Raw genomic sequence first — 19,935 nt, forward strand, 5'->3', positions numbered from 1 at the left:
GCTTCCAATGCAAGGGGCATGGGTTAGATTCCTGGTCAGGGAATTAAGATGCCACATGCCACGCAGTGTGGCCAAAAAAAAAATGTTTTTTTCATTTTTAATTAAAAAAAATAAAGAATGTGATTTGATTAAATAAAAGTGAAAAGTTTCTTTCTTGAGTCACAAAATCATGGGCATCTTTATATTCATTTGCTGGGGCTGCCATAACAAAGTACCACAGAATGGGTAGCTTAAACCATAGGAATTTAAGTGCCCATGGGCGATGCTAATTTATATCTTTCTTGCTAAGACTCTCAACCTATTTTCTAAAAAACTTGCTATGAAAGTAAAATGCAAGTTTTACTGTATCAAAGAAAAAATTTTGCTCCTCACGTGCTACCCAATAGACCCAATTCCTTGGTGGAGAATCCATTCCCACCCCATTCTGATGACAAAAAGAAATTTGGGGAAACTAGATTTCTTTCCTCTTCATGAGATCATTCAGTGGTTAACTTTAATGAGGGAAAGGTTCTGAGGCAAATTCACAAAACCAAAGACTTTGATGGACATTTTTGTTCATGAAAAAAAATGTTTTCAAGCCAAGGTCTCCCTCTGTCTGTCTCTTATTCTCCTTTCCTGAGTGCTTATCTTTAGTCACAGAAAAAGCATATTTTAGACTCTTTTAAACTTGAATTGTTGAAAACATTAAAGGACTGCCAGAATCAGAAAATTATCTTGATGTTCTCTGACAGCTTCGATATCAGGTAAATGATTACTAATGTACTAGGATTACAAAGAGTTGGTCAACGTGGAAGACCCACCCTCTTCAGATTCTCACAAAAAAGAAAGCATGTTGAACTGTATTGCTTAGAGCTGTTGACGAATTCTCCTTTTTTTACATCATAAATGAGATATCTTAAAGTGGCACAACAGCTGAGATACGCTCATGACCACAATGCTTCTCACTCTTCCTCATTATAACAAGGGTGAGAGTTGCGCCATCTCTCTGCCAGCTGTATGGGGTCTTGTGTGTTCTAATTTGCAGTGGCACCGTTTTATCATTTGAAGACCTAATTCTGGGTGAAGTGTGGCTGCAGCTTATCAGAGTGCCTACAATAAGTATGGCTTGATGGCCCTCTTTTCTCCCTAACTGCCCCTTCCATTTCATCCTTTCCCTCTTCTAAGAGTTTCTCTTATTAGAATGATCCCTGGGAATGGTACTCACTGTTGAGAAGAGTTATCTGGATTACATAACAAACTCTCAAGGGCAGACAATGCCTCAAGAAGAGGCAAGACTGCTCAGAGGCAGAGAAAGCAAACTTTGGCCCTAATTACTTCACCCATTTATCTAGGATGTTGATTGTGTATCAAATGTTCTGTGTCTTAATTTCTGCATCTATGCAGTGACAACATGTTTTCTCTTTAATTTTTAATAGAGAAGATAAATGTGATAGATTTGAATACAATTGTTTATCCCAAAAACTCATGATGGGGCAACAGTGGGGAAAAAAAAAAAGACTAACCACCCCCTACAAAGAAAAGAGTGTAAAGGGAGACACCAATAAGCAAGAGATGCATTTGGAGGACGGAAAGTAGATGGGAGGGTGATGTCTGGGTTGTTTACTTCTTTGTACCACTGAGTACAGAAGGGAAAAATCTGGATGAAGTAAGCAGATTTTTGTCTCATACCTTAAAACTCTCAGGAATTGAACCCACCAACAAGGAGCAAAGGAGATGGTAAAATGCTAAAAGTAAAAGAATTGGTTCAAAGTCTGTATGGGTTGCAGTTAGACACCACCCTCCCGTCCAGATCTCTGCTGTCACTACATACACAGCCAAGAAAATTCTCCCCTTCTACTCTGGCATAATACTGGGGTTTTTTCTCTGGGGAAGTTGAGCAGCAATGTTCTGGACAATGGAACATGTGAACACCTGGGAGAAGGGTGGAGTCACCATTCTAAGGTCACAGCAATGAAGTCAAACTATGTCCACTAACTGCTGCTAAGTCACTTCAGTCGTGTCCAACTCTGTGCATCCCCATATACGGCAGCCCACCAGGCTCCCTCGTCCCTGGGATTCTCCAGAAGTCGCTCAGTCGTGTCCAACTCCTAGCAACCCCATGGACTGCAGCCCACCAGGCCCCTCCGTCCATGGGATTTTCCAGGCAGGAGTACTGGAGTGGGGTGCCATTGCCTTCTCCATGTCCACTAACTGGCAGCACCCAAATCAGTTCACTGTGGAAAGTGGTCTAGCCAGAAAAAAGACCTAAAGTTCTTTCTATTTGGGAGTGCCTGGGAAAAAATGGCTAAGTCCCTCTCAATCCCTGACAATGAAGGAGGCTATAATAAAAGATGCAGATATGTAAGTTGTCAGTTTTTTCTCATGTACTCTTTGTCAGGGAGTTTAAGGAGAATGTGTTATATAAACAGAGATAGAGATGGATAATGAAGACAGAGATAGATGTGTGTGTGCGAGAGAGAAAGAGAGCACAAAAATCAGAGAATGCAACACAGGAGAGAAGGAGAGAATGATCAGGAGGACAGTGACCAAAGCTATAGGAAGGAGGTCTAAAGCAGAATGAACAAGATTAGAAAAATATCACACTTATTGTGCTGGACAACATTAATATATTTTATCATGATTTAGTATACACAAAAAACTAAGCAAAGTAAAAAAAGTATACAATAAATAAAATGTCAACATAGTACCCAATGTGGCTCAACTGTAAAATATTAAGACTATGATAATGAATATGAGTTAACTCAAACTGGAATCATTAGAGAACAGAAAGTGTGACGGAGAAGGAAGGCTGTGTTAGAATGTTAATACCTAATTGTCTAAAACTGAAAATCAAGATATAGCAATATAAAAATATTTACAAATATGGAAGTAGGACATCTGTGGTGGTCCAGTGGTTGAGACTCCACACGTCTAATGCAGGGGGTGTGGGTTTGATCCCTGGTCAGGGAACTAAGATCCCACATGCCACGTGCACAGCCAAAAAAATATATTTTTAAGAAATATAGAGGTAAATATCATTAAAAAATTTGAAACTCTTAAAAGTAACTGTCAGTGGGGTACATGACTAGGAACTGGAATGGGATGGTGAGAAAGAGGATAACTTTTTGATTGTTGATAGCTTCTTAGTCTTATTTGATTTTTTTTAAACTGTGTGCCATATTACTTATATAAAAGTTTAAATTAAATTTAAAATATTAGATTATTAGCCCATATGAAATACCTGTTTCAACATGTATTTTTAAATGAAAGAGTATTTTTAATAAATATTAATCTTAAAGATGATAAAAATCAGAATTTTATAAATGCAGATCTTTAAAATTATGATTGCATTGTATAATATTTCTGCATTTATGCCTATGAAAGAAGTTTCATCAATCCTGGATTTTTTTTTAATGTAAGGCATATTTTCTTTTGTTTTTTATTGAAAAGATGAGTCCCTCGATAATGAACATGAACAGTTTGAGGGTCCACTCTGGCTCACACACATGCACACTGGTTTCCATGATTATTTGAAATCCTATGGAGTCATCCATTGCTAATTCAAACCTGGCCAGGCTGCCTGATTCTAATCTCATCCCAGGGTGAACTGAGGTTAGCCACTGGATGGAATGTTCAGTTCAGTTGCCTGTGAGCTGAGTGCCAACCTCCATGTGAGTTGAATGCTCTAGGATGCCAGGTGATAAATCGAGGAAAGAGCGATCACATGAGGCTGATGTTTTAGCATAGGCACGTAGTCCTTTAGGCAATGGCAACCCACTCCAGTACTCTTGCCTGGAAAATCCCATGGATGGAGGAGCCTGGTAGACTACAGTCCATGGGGTCGCAAAGAGTCAGACACGACAGTGACTTCACTTTCACTTTTCACTTTCATGCATTGGAGAAGGAAATGGCAACCCACTCCAGTGTTCTTGCCTGGAGAATCCCAGGGACCAGGGAGCCTGGTGGGCTGCCGTCTATGGAGTCGCACAGAGTCGGACACGACTGAAGCGACTTAGCAGCAGCAGCAGCAGCGTGGTCGTTATAGCTCAGTATATAAGAATACTGAGCAGAGTTGTGGGTCAGGTACAAAGAAGAGAAGTTTTGCAGGACTTCAGAGGACTAACTCACACATATATCTGTGGCTGATGCATGTTAATACATGACAGAAACCAACACAATATCGTAAAGCAATTATCCTCCAATTAAAAATAAATCAATAAAATTTTAAAAATAAATCTCTATGCCAGTGAAGGCTGAATGTGAGCCATACTCATCTGTGCATAGGTGTCTAATGAAGATTATATTCTTGGAATGCCTTTCCAATGTTTAGTTAAAACCACTAATCCATTACAACACCTTCGACTTAGGGAAAATGGCCAAGAGTGCCCACCTGACGACTCTTATGAACAGACATTAACCCCTTCTCTATCTGCCCCTGAAAGATCCTACCTGGTCCACACCTAACTGATTCCCTGAAAAACCTCAGTGTTAAAGCAGACTTGGGTATCTGAGCATCCCAGCTCCAGATGAGTGATGATATCGCAAGGCTATCTCAGAATTCCAATGATGATGAAAAACATTAAATACCTGAGAAAAAAAGAACTAGTATCTGAAGGAGACAAAAGCAAAAAGAATCTCTTTGGGGTTTTTTTTATTAGCAAGCAGTACACACAACTTGGTGTGTAAGAACCTACCCCAACTCCTAAATATCTTTCTTTGGGGCACTATAAATTATAAAAGGTAGCTGAATTCATGCTTGAAAAATACATATAGACTTTAGACTAAATAATGTTGAAAACTGCACTATATGTTCTTATAAAACAGGCTTTGTTAAATTATACCTGCTTATGGCAGATATTTTTTTAAAACAGAAAAAAACAAAGTGAAAAATAACCCAAATGCTATCAACTGCAAAAACCTATTTTGTTAATACCTTTCCAGACAAATCTATATGAACATATGTGAATTTTGTATAAATGGCGCTAAGCCTGCGTGAAAGTGAAAGTGTTAGTCACTCAGTCATGTCCAACTCTTTGGGACCCCATGCACTGTAGCCTGCCAGGCTCCTCTGTCCATGGGATTCTCCAGGCAAGAATACTGGAGTGGTTTGCATTTCCTTCTCCAGGGGATCTTCCTGACCTCGGGATCAAACCCAGGTCTCCTGCAACGCAGGCAGATTCTTTACCGTCTGAGCCACCAGGGAAGCCCTTTGCACTACTCCTAATCAGGAGACTTATATACTCTTAATGAGTACATAAACTTCCATCAGGCATGCCAGTACCCTGGCTTCGTTCTTTTAAAAAGCCATCCTTTTGCATGCTCAGTGTATCTGTTTACACATTAATACCATATCTTGAAACTGCATTGTCCAATACAGTAATTGGCAGCCATGTGTGACTACTTAAATTTAAATTAATGAAACCTGAATAAAGTTTAAAATTCAGTTTCCAAGTTACACTAAGCACACTTCAACGACACACAAGCCACATATGGCTACACTATTGGACAAGACAGAATAGTTTCATCACTGCAGAACATTCTATTGGACAGTACTGTATTGGATACAGATGTTTTTCAGACACAGACCACTTAAGGGCAGAGGTTTTATTGAAATACCTGTATTTTTCGAGATCTTCAACTTTCATCAATGTAATGTAGGGTTAAATCCCTCTGTAGAATTCAGAAGTCACAACTCACTGACCAGCCATTTGGATAAAGGAGGCAAAGAGAAAGACTGTCCAATTGTTTCTGGTGATTTCTCAAAGCTCCTGGTTTGCAGATATTCTGGTGACCAAAATAACACTCTTCGTAACGCTCTGCTCCATTGATTAAGATATCATGGCTCTTGTTCACTCAGAGTGAGTGTGAGAGCTTGAGGGTAGGTGCTCTCTTGTAGATTGGGTCCCATCCTATTTCAGCGTGGGAAAATCACTCCAAATTTCAGCATATAAATAAAACAAGGACAATTAATGAGCAGCAGGGTCTGGGAACTGGATACAAACCAAACCACCCACCTGCAGTTCCTCTAGATCTTATGCTATAACGATGAGGAAAAGAATAGAAGGGAAAAAACCCATGTGTTCAGTATCATGTTCTCAGGCCGAGCAAAGAGCCCCTCCCCCTTCTTGGTCCCTGTGTCTCAAGGGAACAAAATATACAGGCTTTTTCCAACAATATGAGAAGATAAACTTTCAGATTTTCAAAATTTACGTTGTTTGAATAAGTACCTAAAGTTACATGCTCTCCAGTCTCACACAAGCTCTCTTCTTAAATCTCTGGAGACTGAAAGTTTGGCAGTGAGAACAAACATTCTCACAGAAGATTTCTTATCCTTCCTCCTTCCACTTAAATTTTAACTTCCTCAAAATGGCCTTTGGGATTTCATTTCAGCACGTTTTCCCCTAGACCTAATAGGAGCATGGAAATATGAGAAGAAAATAGTAGCGTGAAAAGAGATTTTCCATTTCTCTAGGTTCCCCAAATGGGCCAGTTTGTGGTCTGTAGGAAGACTTGGAGTCATTTCTCATTTGAGATGAACTGTCTTACCTCTGCTTCTGAGCCATTTGTATTCAGTGGACGCTCCTGTGACATGCGGAGAAGGCATTGGCACCCCGCTCCAGTCCTCTTGCCTGGAAAATCATGGATGGAGGAGCCTGGTAGGCTGCAGTCCATGGGGTCGCACAGAGTCGGACACGACTGAAGCGACTTAGCAGCAGCAGCAGCCTGTGACATGGAGGTTTTTCTCAACTTTCTATCCTAAGGAGAAGCCTTTGGAAGAGCTATTGTCTTTACTTATTAATTTGTTCATTCCTATGCTTAATGAATATTTATGGAGCAGTTGCTGTGCACCAGGGAAAGAACCAAGTGTCAATTTTACAACCATCAATAAGAAATGGTTCCTGCCCTTAGGAAGCTCTAAAGGAAAAAAGAGAGGCAAGAGGTGATGGATGCTGAGATGGAATAATGCACAGAGAAGAGGCATCCATTGAAAAAGGGTGATAGGGGCTAGGGTCTAAGACAGCTTCCTCTAAGAGGGGACACTTGAACTGAGTCTTAAAGAATAGCTGTGAATTAGCCAGACTGTGAAGGTGGGAAGGAATATCCCAGCATAGTGAAAAGGGAGAAAGGCACAATGTTTGCAGGTGGGTGGGTGAATGGGTGACGTTGGTACAGTACATCGGGCACACAATAAAGCTGGAGATCGGGCAGGGTCAGATGATGAAAAGTCTGTGTTTCATCCTGAAAGTGATATACAGCCCTTGAAGGTTTCTAAACACGGCAATGACAAGAGAGACTCACAACTTCAGAGAGATTCATGTGGTGTGTTTGTAGGGGATGGACTGAAGGAGGGCACGTATGAGAAGAGAGAGGCACATGCCAAATAAATGAGGGCCGCAGTGCCTCAAATGAGAAATTGATGCTTAAACTAAGGGAATAGTCATGGTCTACAGAGTGCCCCATGGTTGGACGGCATCACCGACTCGATGAACATGGGTTTGGGTAAACTCCAGGAGTTGGTGATGGACAGAGAGGCCTGGCGTGCTGCAATTCATGGGGTCGCAGAGAGTCGGACACGACTGAGCGACTGAACTGAACTGAACTGAACAGAGTGCCCAATGATATGATTTCAATAAATATTAGGAGATAAAATTTTCAGGATCTGACAACCAGTTGGACAAATGGAAGAGAGCCAGAATGGTTTCAAGGATAATTGAGTGACCAGAAAACAGTCTTTTAAGGTTTGCTTTGAGAGTGAGTTGGTTATTATCAGAACATCTACCTTGAAATGTGAAATATACGAAACATTCTTAAGGCATGAAACAGAGGATGAGCACATTTGGGATGTTCTGTGCACATCACAACTGATTCTCATTGTCTTCAAAAACCTTGCCTCTCAGATTAGTGTTCTGTTTTCTAGACTTCAATGACTTTCAAAACAAACAAGCAAAGAAATCTAAGACATTGTTTGCTATATGGAATATTTTAAATTTTGGCATCTACCTATATAAGATCTTTTAAGTCATTTAGTCAACAATGTTTACTGAGATTTATTCTGTACTAAGCGTTGTAAATACAAGAGAAAACAGACCTATTCAAATAGCTCTTTATCTCATTTTTATTTGCATACTTATTTGATTGTTTGTTAGTAACTAGTTATTATCATCATGTATGGAAGGCAGTGTTTCTCAAACTATAGCATGAATAAGAATCAGGTGAAGAATGTGTTAAACCTATTTCCTGAACCTTAATCCCAGGCATAATGATTCAGAAGGTCAGTCTGTGTAAGGTCCATGAATTTGCATTCCTAGCAATTTTATACTTACTGCCAATATTGCTGGTCTAAGGATTACACTCTGAGCTTTGAGTAACTCTTAATTTGTGAAGCAATGTAAGGTTCTTTCTTGTGGTCCTAAAGTATCCATAACATGGAATTGACGTCAATGGGAATTACACAGGCCACAAAGGTGTCACACTGAGGCCTTAAGTGTTTATGGCCAACCCCTCACCACCTAGCTCTTGCCTTCTGTTTATCAGCTGTATTTCCCCTTGGGCATTGCTGTTGCTATTGGTCCGTAAGTTACTGCAGTTACAGCTCTTGATGAGGTCAAACAGTCCCAGCTGGAGAGACTTGAGAAATGAGAGCAAACGTTCCTTTGTCTGAACTTCTATTCTGAGTTTAAAAGTCAAAGATCAATAAACCTGGAGAAAGTGGTGAGATTTGCCAAATATTGCCAGACAGTGGAAGGGCTGTAATGATCAGCTCAGGGCCAGTGATGCAGTCAGCCTGGACCACAAAAAAGATAAATGGGTAAGAACCTGTCTCATGGGAGCATTGTGAATGCAGTAGTTGGCCAAATGCCTCGCTATGAATTCGTTTTCTTGTGAATGGTTTCAAATTGTGGATTGCTTCTAGGCAGAGTTAAGCTCCATCTTTTTACTCATGATATTCAGAAGTCTTTCTGGTTTTTGCCTTCAGGTGTTTTTGCCTTCAGTCTCACATACAGGAAAATCAAACAGCAAATCATTGAATAGTTTGGGTATCAAGTGAAGAGAGAGCAATGGGAGTGGAAAGAAGGGACAAATTTTAAGAATATTATAAAGAAAATGATAAAAGGGCTTAGCTTCTTTGACGAGGGGGCTACGTGCAGTGAGACAAGTTAGCTGAAATTAGCTCCCAGGTTTCCAGCTCTTTGACTGGGAGAAGGATGGCATCAATTACATAAATATAAAATTGAGGAAGGAGTGGTGTTAGGTACTATGCTGAGTTCTGTCTTGGACATCCAGGTGATAGTGGGGCCCCCAAGCGGAAGTGTTTTGAAATGATTGGAAATTTGGGACTAGAGTTTGGGTGAGGGACACTGGTTTGGAGGATCCTGTTGGGCCATCCCTACTTGCAAGGGAAAAAAACTAAAGCCCTGTCAACGATGAGAGAAGTTCTGTGAAGAAACCGAGGGTCAAGGACTGAACTATCTTTCCAGAAGTTTCCAAATAAGATCTTCTTGGATTTTAATACCTTTGTGCATTTTCAGCTTGTGTTTTAATTAAAATCTAAATAGTATTTCTGGAATAGGGTAGCCAATGGAGAGATACCCCATACGCCTGGGGCACGCACTCACCCACTTGCATATGTGCCCACCTGTATAGAGAACATGGCCTCATTTGCATGGTATAGAGGCTGACTTGAGGACATTTTCAGTCCTCTCAGAAAATCCTAATAAAATAGTCTGAAATGGCATGCTGACTACTCTTAGAATGTTTGTAACTTTTTCTTTCCATATCATTCATGCCATGTGATATTGATGTGGGAATCCTTTCCAGCCACATTTGAAAAGCCTCCCCTGAAGCTGCAAACCCAATGGTTTGGAAGAGAGAGTTTAAATAACTCAAAATATACAGTGTAAACAAGCTGGCCTTTTAGTATGAAGTGTACTAAATTAAAGAAACCAGATGCTTTGGTTGGCTTGGAACAGCTGGATTAGGACTGGCTCTCCTTCACGAACCATTTTCTTTGGAGCCTCGTCACCTCCTTACCCTCCTCCTCCTGTGTCTCCTTTCTTGCCCTCTTCCTCTCTCTTTCTCTCTCTTCCTCAGCTTTCCTGCTCTATCTGATTTTTGTTTTCAGACAGCCATAAACTCATCAGATGTAGGAGACATATCAAATGGTTTCTGAAAATAGAGTTTGTGAGTTTAAATTATTTGCCTATGCTCATAAAAACTTGCTTACTGGAAACCTGGTGTGAGAATCTGAATCACACCTTCAATCATAGTTCTTAAGGTGAAGGACTTTTCTATGTACAATTTTATTTGACTTAAAAATTAAACATTAAAATATTCCTGCTTTAATACTACTAACTGGGACATTTTATAGAGTCTCTAGGAAATCACCCCAATCCATAAATCTTCAAGTTATTTATTTATATAAAGTTATGAAGCCTCACAACCCTCTGAGGAAGAGGGTCAAACCCAAATATCCCAGTTCGTTTAAAAGTTGGATGAACCTCAATGAAGTGGTCCCTGGTGGCTCAGACAGTAAAGAATCCATCTGCCAGTGCAAGAGACACAGGAGACTCGGGTTCCATCCCTGGGTCAGGAAGAGCCCCTGGAGAAGGGAATGGCTACCCACTTCAGTATTCTTCCTTAGAGAAATCCATGGACAGAGGAGTCTAGTGGGCTACAGTCCATGGGGTTGTAAAGAGTCAGACACGACTGAGCAACTAACACTTCCACTTTCAATGAAGTGGAGTGACTTCCTGACACAGAGGCTTTTACTGGCCAAATCTATGCAATCTCAAATCAATCGCTACCTTGGAAAAGTATGTAATGTGAATTGAAATCCACTTTTATACAAAATATCTAGAGAACTGTCCCAGAAATATGCTTTCAAGCTGAACTCTAGAGATATCTCCACGAAGGGAAGGAAAGAACAAGAAAGAAATTTCACAGCCTGAAAATCAACACTATTGCCTCAATGATTTGTATGCTTTATAGCTGAGGTAGTTTCATGTTTCCGGAGAAGGCAATGGCACCCCATTCCAGTACTCTTGCCTAGAAAATCCCATGAACAGAGGAGCCTGGTAGGCTACAGTCCATGGGGTTGCTAAGAGTTGGACACGACTGAGTGACTTCACTTTCACTTTTCCCTTTCATGCACTGGGGAAGAAAATGGCAACCCACTCCAGTATTCTTGCCTGGAGAATCCCAGGGATGGCGGAGCCTGGTGGGCTGCCGTCTATGGGGTTGCACAGAGTCGGACACGACTGAAGCGACTTAGCAGCAGCAGCAGCAGCAGTTTCATGTTTCTGAGATCTAAGATAAACACCAGTAGTCTCTACCAGAAGGGTTAATTATGGCTTAGCTAATAAAGGTGGTTTTGGAACATTTTGTAAATATAACGTGTCCTGTAAGTATTAGGCGTAAAAGCAAATTGCCAGACACTGCCTCATAAGTATGAAATCTATTGTATTTCAACTGGATTAGGAAATCTTTTTGTAGACCAGAGCATCCAAAATGTGCAAGTATCTATGTTCTCTCTTTAGGGAGAATTTTTTGTTGTGCTTTAGTCAGTCAAAGCCTAGGAATAACACTGGTTCCACATAATTTGGGGGAAGGGGACACCAATTTCATTTCATTTCAAGGAGTGGAAAAAACACTCCATAAATTCTCCATAGCCTCTTTTTCTCTCCAAAACACCCATCACCACCACGTTTCTCTCCACCCTCCTTTCCCTTCTGGGTCTCAGCTCCAGGCCAGCTGATGCTGGTCACTATGGCTTAGTTCTGGCACTTGCAGGAGAGCCGGGTGCAGTGGGCAGGGCACATCCTGGAGATGACCATTCCAGCCTTTTCCCACCCCAGTTAAGCCTAACAATAAATCCTTTCAAAAATGCATTATTGTATTAGAGACATTTCAGAGGGTCTTAGAGTGGTAACTGATGCACCAGTGATACAGAACCTTTTTGTTGGTGAGCCTTTGATGTCACAGTCTGACTTCGCTTCCCAGCTCTGAAACAGGAAAAGAAAAATAGATCTACCACTTTTTCCTGACGCATTATTCACTTCTCAGAAGCAGGAGAATAAAAAGAATTATTCTTTTCGTAGAAACTACACATAGAGAATGCGTCAGGAAATTCTTTTTTGTGTCTTGGCTTTGGATACTGATGCCAAAAGTGCTGTCCTGCTATTAGTCTGTTCTGAAATTTATGGGGACTTGTGAAAAGTGAACACAAAAACTTCTGAGCCGGTAGCCCCGTTGGTCTTGTTTTTGTAATGTACAGGGAGGCTAGGGGTTCAGAGGAAGGACTCCTGCCTGGCTGACTCTTGGCTGCTGGACTCTGTTAACCTCCCCAGGCAGATATGGGAAACTTGACTTTCATCAGTAGGATGCTGGTTATCCAGGGGATGCAGGGCTAAAGGCAATGTGTGGAGGCAAAATAGTGGAAAGAAAGGGAATTCTTACTTTCAATATTAAAAGTAAAAGGAATTTATGAAGCTCTCACCCATTTTCCAGAAGAGCTCCCCATGTAACTGAGAAGTGAATGTTAGGTGTCATATTTACCGTGTGCCTTTGCCCACTTTAATCCCTGATTTCACTGTACTCTACCTCACTAGCTGACACGAAGATGACAGAGTGTGACTGAGCTGCCGAGACCACACTGTGGACTCAGCAGTATTTTAGAATTCATGTCACCTGCAGGTGATTATTAAACTCTGAACTTTGTGAATTTTTTTGGATTATTATCCACAGAACGTTTGCCCCAAATACCCTCATGGTATTGCTTTATCGGCCAAGTTTTCCAATCCCCTGCTAGGCTGTGATTGCTTCTTTCTTACAGAGGTATTTTTAATATTTGTACTACAGATAGTTCTCCTGTAGCCCTTCTAAGAGGCCCCACCAGGATGTGTCTTTGTCAGAAGAGACTTTTTCCCATTATTCTGTTTTCTGTGTTTGGACTGTATATCTGGGTAACTGAAGTTATAACTCCTGGGCTTGGAGAATATTCGAGCACTCTGCACCACTCTGAATAGTCTGGACTTGTCTTGCATCTCTGCTTATGCTCATATTCCCGTCCCTGTCTAGATGCAACTTATCCTTTCAGTATTCTAATTCATTTCTTAATGACTTCTAAATATCTCCATCATATACTTCTGCTTTTTTCCTTCACTCTTCTTTTTTATTTAATTTTACCTTTTTATTTATTTTTTTGGAGTATAGTTGCTTTACAATGTTGTGTTAGTTTCTGCAGTACAGCAAAGTGAATCAGCTTTACATATACTTATATCACCTCTTTTTTAGATTTCCTTACCATTGAGGTACGACAGAATATTGAGTTCCCTGTGCTATACAGTAGGTTCTCATTAGTTATCTATTTTATACATGATAGTACACACACACACACACACACACACACACACACACACACACACACACACACACAGGGCTTCCCTGGTGGCTCAGACAATAAAGCATCCACTTGCAATGCAGGAGACCCAGGATTCCTGGGTTGGAAAGAATCCCCTGGAGAAGGGAATGGCTACCCACTCCAGTATTCTTGCCTAAAGAATCCTATGGATAGAAGACCCTGGTGGGCTACAGTCCATGGGGTCGAAAAGAGTTAGACACAACTCAGCAACTAAGCATGAACACACATACACAATATATTTCTATTTATATATATATATATATATATATATATATATACACACACACATACATACATACTGCTGCTGCTGCTAAGTCGCTTCAGTCATGCCCGACTCTGTGTGACCCCACAGTTGGCAGCCCATCAGGCTCCGCCATCCCTGGGATTCTCCAGGCAAGAACACTGGGGTGGGTTGTCATTTCCTTCTCCAATGCATGAAAGTGAAAAGTGAAAGTGAAGTAGCTCAGTCGTGTCCGACTCTTAGCGACCCCATGGACTGCAGCCCACCAGGCTCCTCCGTCCATGGGATTTTCCAGGCAAGAGTACTGGAGCGGGGTGCCATCGCCTTCTCCGTTATATTTATATGCTCATAGTCAGGGTGGTGTTAAGGTTTCTGTAAATTATTGTGGTCAGGAAAAAAGAAAATGGCTTTTTATATATACTAATGTTGTGACATGTGCTTTTTGGAAAAGTTTCAAATTGAGGCCAAAGTAGCATATGAAACCTTAACACCACCCTGACTATAAGCATGCCTTTTATCCTAGGGTGATTTTTCACTGCATCTTCTTTGACTAAGGATTGAAGATGCAGACATTTTACTCAGAAGAAAAAGTGTAAAATGTAAAGCATTGTAATTAGAGATGTTCAGCAACAGTCTGAGAGTGTCAGCAACTAAAGCTATATGCAAACAGCACCAAGGTATATGGGGCAGCTGCTTTGGAAATCCAGATGTTATTCCCATTGGCACAGGAATGTGCTAATCACCACCCAAACTGCAGGAAGCCTGGGCCAGGTTCTGGGGGAAAAAGCACCTTCCCACGCCAACAAGAAAGGTGCCCTGTCATTTTTTTTTTTTTAAAGAAGGCAATGACCTTTTTTTTCAATTGATTTATTTTATTTATTTATGGCTGCACTGGGTCTTTATTGCTATGTGCAGGCTTAGCTGCCCAGAGGCATGTGGCATCTTCCCGGACCAGGGATTGAACCCGTGTACCCTGCATTAGCAGGCAGATTCTTAACCACTGCACCACCAGGGAAGTCCAGCCCTGTCATTTCTATGTATCAGAATTATATCTGCAATTCCTTAGGTCCTTTCTTTAACACCCATTCTCCCTTCATAAGTCAGAATGAGAAAGGGAGGATATTGAAGAGGGCAACATCTTTCTCTTTCATTTTATCTCGTTATAACAAATAATTGCAGGGTTTATTTTTCTAAGAATGTTTTTTGATGTGGACCATTTTTAAAGTCTTTATTGAATTTGTTATCTGCTTCTGTTTTATGTTCTGGTTTTTTGGCCACAAGGCATGTGAGATCTTAGCTTCTGACCAGGGATCGAACCCACACCCCATACATTGAAAGGCAAAGTCTTAACCACTGGACTGCCAGGGGAATCCCAATTGTATGGTGTAATGTTGATTATAAACTGGCTGGTCATCTTTGGTTGATGAATGGTGCAGACATAAACACATCCAAGTGCACTTCAGTGGATGACTAATACACGGGCCCACGTGGATCAATCCGTCTCTTCAAGCTCTCTCACTGGGAACCCGAGGTTTTGCTAACCAAAAAGGAAAAAAGTACTTCAAAATTTCCCGAAGAAAGAATTTTTTACCTCCAAGCAGAGAGGGGAAAATACATTTTCCTTTAAATTTGTTTATCAGGAGACATTTCCCCTCCAATTTTCTTGACTTGAAATTTAAGTCAAGTCTGTAAAAATGAGGCCTAATTAACTTTCACTCTGTCTGTACATGAGCAGTTCTTTGAGATCCAAAAGTTTTAACTGAATCAAGATTAACAATTAGAAAGTAAAAACTTCAGGTCCCTCCTTTTCAATATATCTAAGGCATGCAAAATTTCTTAACTATATAGCTTAGTCTTCTTCAAAAGGGCGGTAAAATAGAATCCTCATATATGCATATGTCCCTTTGAGAAATATATACATATGCATATTCCCAGGATGAGGGCAATTTGTTCTCATGTTCTTGTTTAGATTGTAATGCAGTGTAGATGTGCAGCAAGTGGAGTTATATTCAATAACTGAAATTGGTAAATGTTTTGCTCTTAGAACTATCTCAGAAATTTAAATAAATAAGCAGTGATTATACTTTCCATGATTTTGACAAATCAATCCTGGTGGGAGACAGTCTTTCCTCTGAACCACATAGGGAAGAGCGGACAATCAGTAGCAATTCTGTGGAGTGATCCATTCCATTGCCAGCACACCATTACCCACAAGACTTGAAGTTCAGTGTTATTGATCTCTTTTACCAGGATAGCTTCAAACTAAACAACAGGCTGTTGAGAGCATACCCTGAAAATCAGACAGAATAAAGGTAGGAGCAGACAGCGATAGGTGTAGTGGAAGCTCAATGCTGGAGATGCAGACCTGGGTTTTTAGCAAGTCATCACATGTACTATGTATGTACTATCATGTCTTATACTGGAGGGGAGCACGAAGAGATTGCTTCATAATGTGGGAGTGAAGCAGAGTGACTTTCTTTAGAGAGATATCGCAGAGAACTTCTCCTTGTATTAGGAAAGACAACAAGAGAAGTTGGTTCAAAAATTTACAAACACTAATTGGTGTGCTGTCTTGGCTGAGTGTCTCTGACTCAGAGAGACCATAAATGATGTGAGGAGAAAAGTTAGGGACACGTGAAAAGTTTTCAAAGCATTAACAGTGCAAAACAACATGACTACAAATGTCATAAGACAAAATGAGATTAAAAGCCAAGTGAACGAAAGGCCACATATTATATGATTCCATTTCTATGAAATGTCCAGAAGAGGGAATTCTATGGAGTCAGAAAGCAGATTAGTGGCTGCTTAAGACCAAGGAGGTAGAGACTGTGAACAAAGAGGATGATAACTGAAAGGTACAGGGTTTCTTTCTGAGGGGATGAAAATGCTCCAAAGTTGACTATCATGATGGTTGCACACATCTGTGAATGTACTAAAAACTACTGAATGTATACTTTAAATGGGTGGATTCTGGGATATGTAAATTATATTTTAATAAAGCCATTATTTTAAAATCTAAGGTAATTTGAAAATTGGAAAAAGAAAAGCCAAGTGAATGGAAATCCTCAGGGATGGAATTTTTTCCCCTCAGGACCCTGACCTCACAGCCTGCTCTCTTTTCCCACCTACCCACAGGAAACAAAACAGAGGGAGCTATGAAATATTCTTGCTCACTTAGAAACAGTGAAATACTCTTCAGAGAACACGGGTGCCTCATTTTCTAACCATATTTGAAACCCACTTAAGTGTGAGGTTTGATGGGGTCCCAATTCAGTCCTAGGAGAGTGGTGAGCTTGTGAATTATTGTCCAGCATCTTTTCCAGACAAAAGCGCTTTAGCTGACAACAACACAAACTCTTGGATGAAAAGAGTAGACATTCAAGTTCTCTGAAGCCCTCTCATAAATAACAAAAAAGATTGGCACCAGATAGGTCTTACCAGAGACTGCAGCCTTTACAAAGTTCTTCTATTTGAATTTATTTCAAGCAGTCAATAAATAAATGGTTCCATGCTATTAAAAATGGAGAAAAGAGAAGACTACAAACATGTGATTCTACCTCCTGCAATTTGGTCCATTTCCCCGGCTCCCTTCTCAGAGAAAGATGCAATTGTTCATTTGATGACCCTGGTACCCAGCGTATTTTCTTTGGGGCCATCTTTTGAATATTATTTTTGTATAAAGCCAAGTAAATGAATGGGGAAGTTGAAAAACATAATCAGAATGTTATATTGACACCGTTGTAGATTTTCCTAATGCCGAAAAACAAGAAATGAATGGAAGTAGATTTGCCAAAGTGAATATTTTATGCATCTTTATATAGGGCATATTCCCAAGTAGGGGGAAATGCACTTGAATAAAATAAAATAACAGAATAGTTTTGGGACATTTTTAATTTATGATATATATTTGTCACATTTAGGCAGAACTCACACCCTTGGAGAATAACATTCCAAACATTTACTTCTTTGTGTGTGCCTTTTCTCTCTTCCTTATTTTCTATCTCTAGCGCTCAGAAGGCACTTTGAAGGCTATTTGGTAGAAGTTACGAATATCCTGCCCAATTATAGGCTTATAATCCCCCTGGAACCGTCTGTCTTGCCAAACTGTCTATCTTAGTAATGTACACAGTGATTACCAGTGATTGTGTAGGCCCTCTGAGATACTACAAGGCATCAGATGAGATTTTTAAACTAACCCAAAGAGTGCTATGTCAACATTAACCTTGAAAACCCAGAAATGGTTGTTCATTTTGTACCCTTAGGAATAATATCCTTCCATTGGCAGGGTAGCATGGGGTCATTTACTAGCTATGAGAAAGGCTGAGCATGTGTGGAGCATCAAGGTTTAAAAAAAGAAGCTACCTGAAAATTCTAGAAAAGATTCAGAAATAAATCCTCCTTAAAGCTGGTAATGAAGTGTTGCTAAAGATTTGGAATTTGGAGAATTTGTGCTTCTAGTTGAAAGGATTGTAGATATAAGATGGCTTCACAGATGCTATATTATAAAATTGGGCTTTGGATTGCTACCTGTATTTTACTTCCAGTTGAATTGTGACTTCCTTATGTCATATAAGGGCTTCCCCAGTGGCTCAGCGATACAGAACCCACCTGCAGTGCAGGAGCTGCAGGATACATGAGTTCGATCTCTGGTCAGGCAGATCCCTTGGAGGAGGGCATGGCAGCCCACACCAGTATTTTTCGCTGGAGAATCCCGTGAACAGAGGAGCCTGTCAGGCTATGGTCCATAGGGTCACAAAGAGTTGAACATAACTGAAGCAACTTAGCTCTCATGCACACATATATACTATATAATATGAAATATACATGTACCTTATTGTGCTCTTAATCTTGTCAGTAAATATTTTCCATGGTAGTATGCTTTATTATTTTATTGTAGTGTGTTTTTTTTTGAGTGTAAGTACAGATTATTGTTGATGAAGTCCTTTCTCAGCTCTGATTGCCCAGTCCAAGAAAAAATTTGCCAGTTACCATTTTAATCTGATCCAGGCCACCTGCAGATCACTCTGATTGTTGCTCAGTGACTGAGCTTCTTGTCTGAAGGCCGAGAGTCGTCCCCATTTCTCTGGTACCCACTGCCTGAAAATTTTCTTTCACCAAGCGAACCATTTCTCTATTTCTCCATTTGCTGCCTTGGTGATTTTTTTCCCTAGTATTTGAATTCATACTCCAGATTTTCACCACCTTTTTCTTTCAAAATTTTCCATAAGCTGATTTCTTCCACAAAACCTCTCCCAACTCACCAGAGCAGTAATAATCCATTTCCCCAACTGAAGTGCCCAAATCCCATGAGACACAACTCAGAAACTTCCAGAGATGATACTTATTATTCAGTGTAAATATTTGCTTGCTTCCTGTACTATTTGCTTTTGCCTCAAACATATCCTTTAGGAGGTGTGTCCTTTCACATATGTGCTCAGTTACAAACTGGGATACTCATCAGTAGTTCATATTCATGTCTTCCCATTGGAATCACTGGGGAAACTTTGTAAAAAAAAAAACAACAAAAAACCTATGCATAGACTCACCTTAGACCAATCAAATCAGAAAATGTGATTAAAAACAACTGATCTTAGATGGTTGTGAAGCAGAGTAGAATGTTAGTCTAATTTCTTTTTCCCTCCAATCCTGGGATGAAGAGGAAAAATTCTGACCATATATTCTGAAAATATAATGGAAAAAGAAATTTTAAGTATCCTGCTGAATCATATAACTAGTAAGTTAAAGGAAAGTACGAGCTTATCTTTTTCCAGGTCATGGCCATGTCAGTCCAGAGAAATAAAACATTTGCTTTAAATGACGGTCCACTCTTTCTACTCCAATTTTCCATGACCCACATCTCACCCTCCTCAACCCCTGCTGATGAATAGTAAGGGTCTCTAAAGATTGATCCCATGATTCTGTGAAGTCTGTTGACCTCAAGAAGCATATATTCTAATAAATCAAACATAAAACCTACTCTAAAGATTATATCTGGGTAACGTTATCTTAATTTGTACAGATCAGAGTTCCCCAACTAATGTGCTGTTAATGGGTTTCCAGTGTGATGAGATGTTGATCACCCTCAGTCGGTGGGGTAGCCAAGGAAGCCTGGGTCATCCAAGATCCAAGTTCTAAAGGCTCTCAACTTGAGCAAACAGATACATTTAACCCAGTGGGAATCAAATGTTATTTTCTGTGTGTTATGAAGGGGGAAAGTTGGGAAGTCCTGGAGAAATACATAGAGACACTCAACATAGAATCTTGAGTGTCTACAATGAGAAGCAACACAGAGCAC

The 19,935-nt window shown here is 40.2% G+C and overlaps 1 protein-coding gene and 1 long non-coding RNA gene across 5 annotated transcripts in view; both read left to right on the forward strand.

Annotated features, from left to right (window-relative positions):
• Positions 1 to 19,935, forward strand: part of PDE7B (phosphodiesterase 7B) — a 350,661-nt gene that overhangs the window by 223,593 nt on the left and 107,133 nt on the right. The gene's annotated exons all lie outside the window — the stretch shown is intronic.
• LOC145521046 (uncharacterized) lies at positions 2,509 to 4,861 on the forward strand. Its single transcript, XR_014065034.1, has 2 exons — positions 2,509 to 3,761; positions 3,904 to 4,861. It is a non-coding gene; the product is annotated as an uncharacterized LOC145521046 (long non-coding RNA).

Source organism: Giraffa tippelskirchi, chromosome 9 (assembly GCF_054371585.1).
Source record: "Giraffa tippelskirchi isolate mGirTip1 chromosome 9, T2T-mGirTip1v1.2.pri, whole genome shotgun sequence".
NCBI lineage: Eukaryota > Metazoa > Chordata > Mammalia > Artiodactyla > Giraffidae > Giraffa > Giraffa tippelskirchi.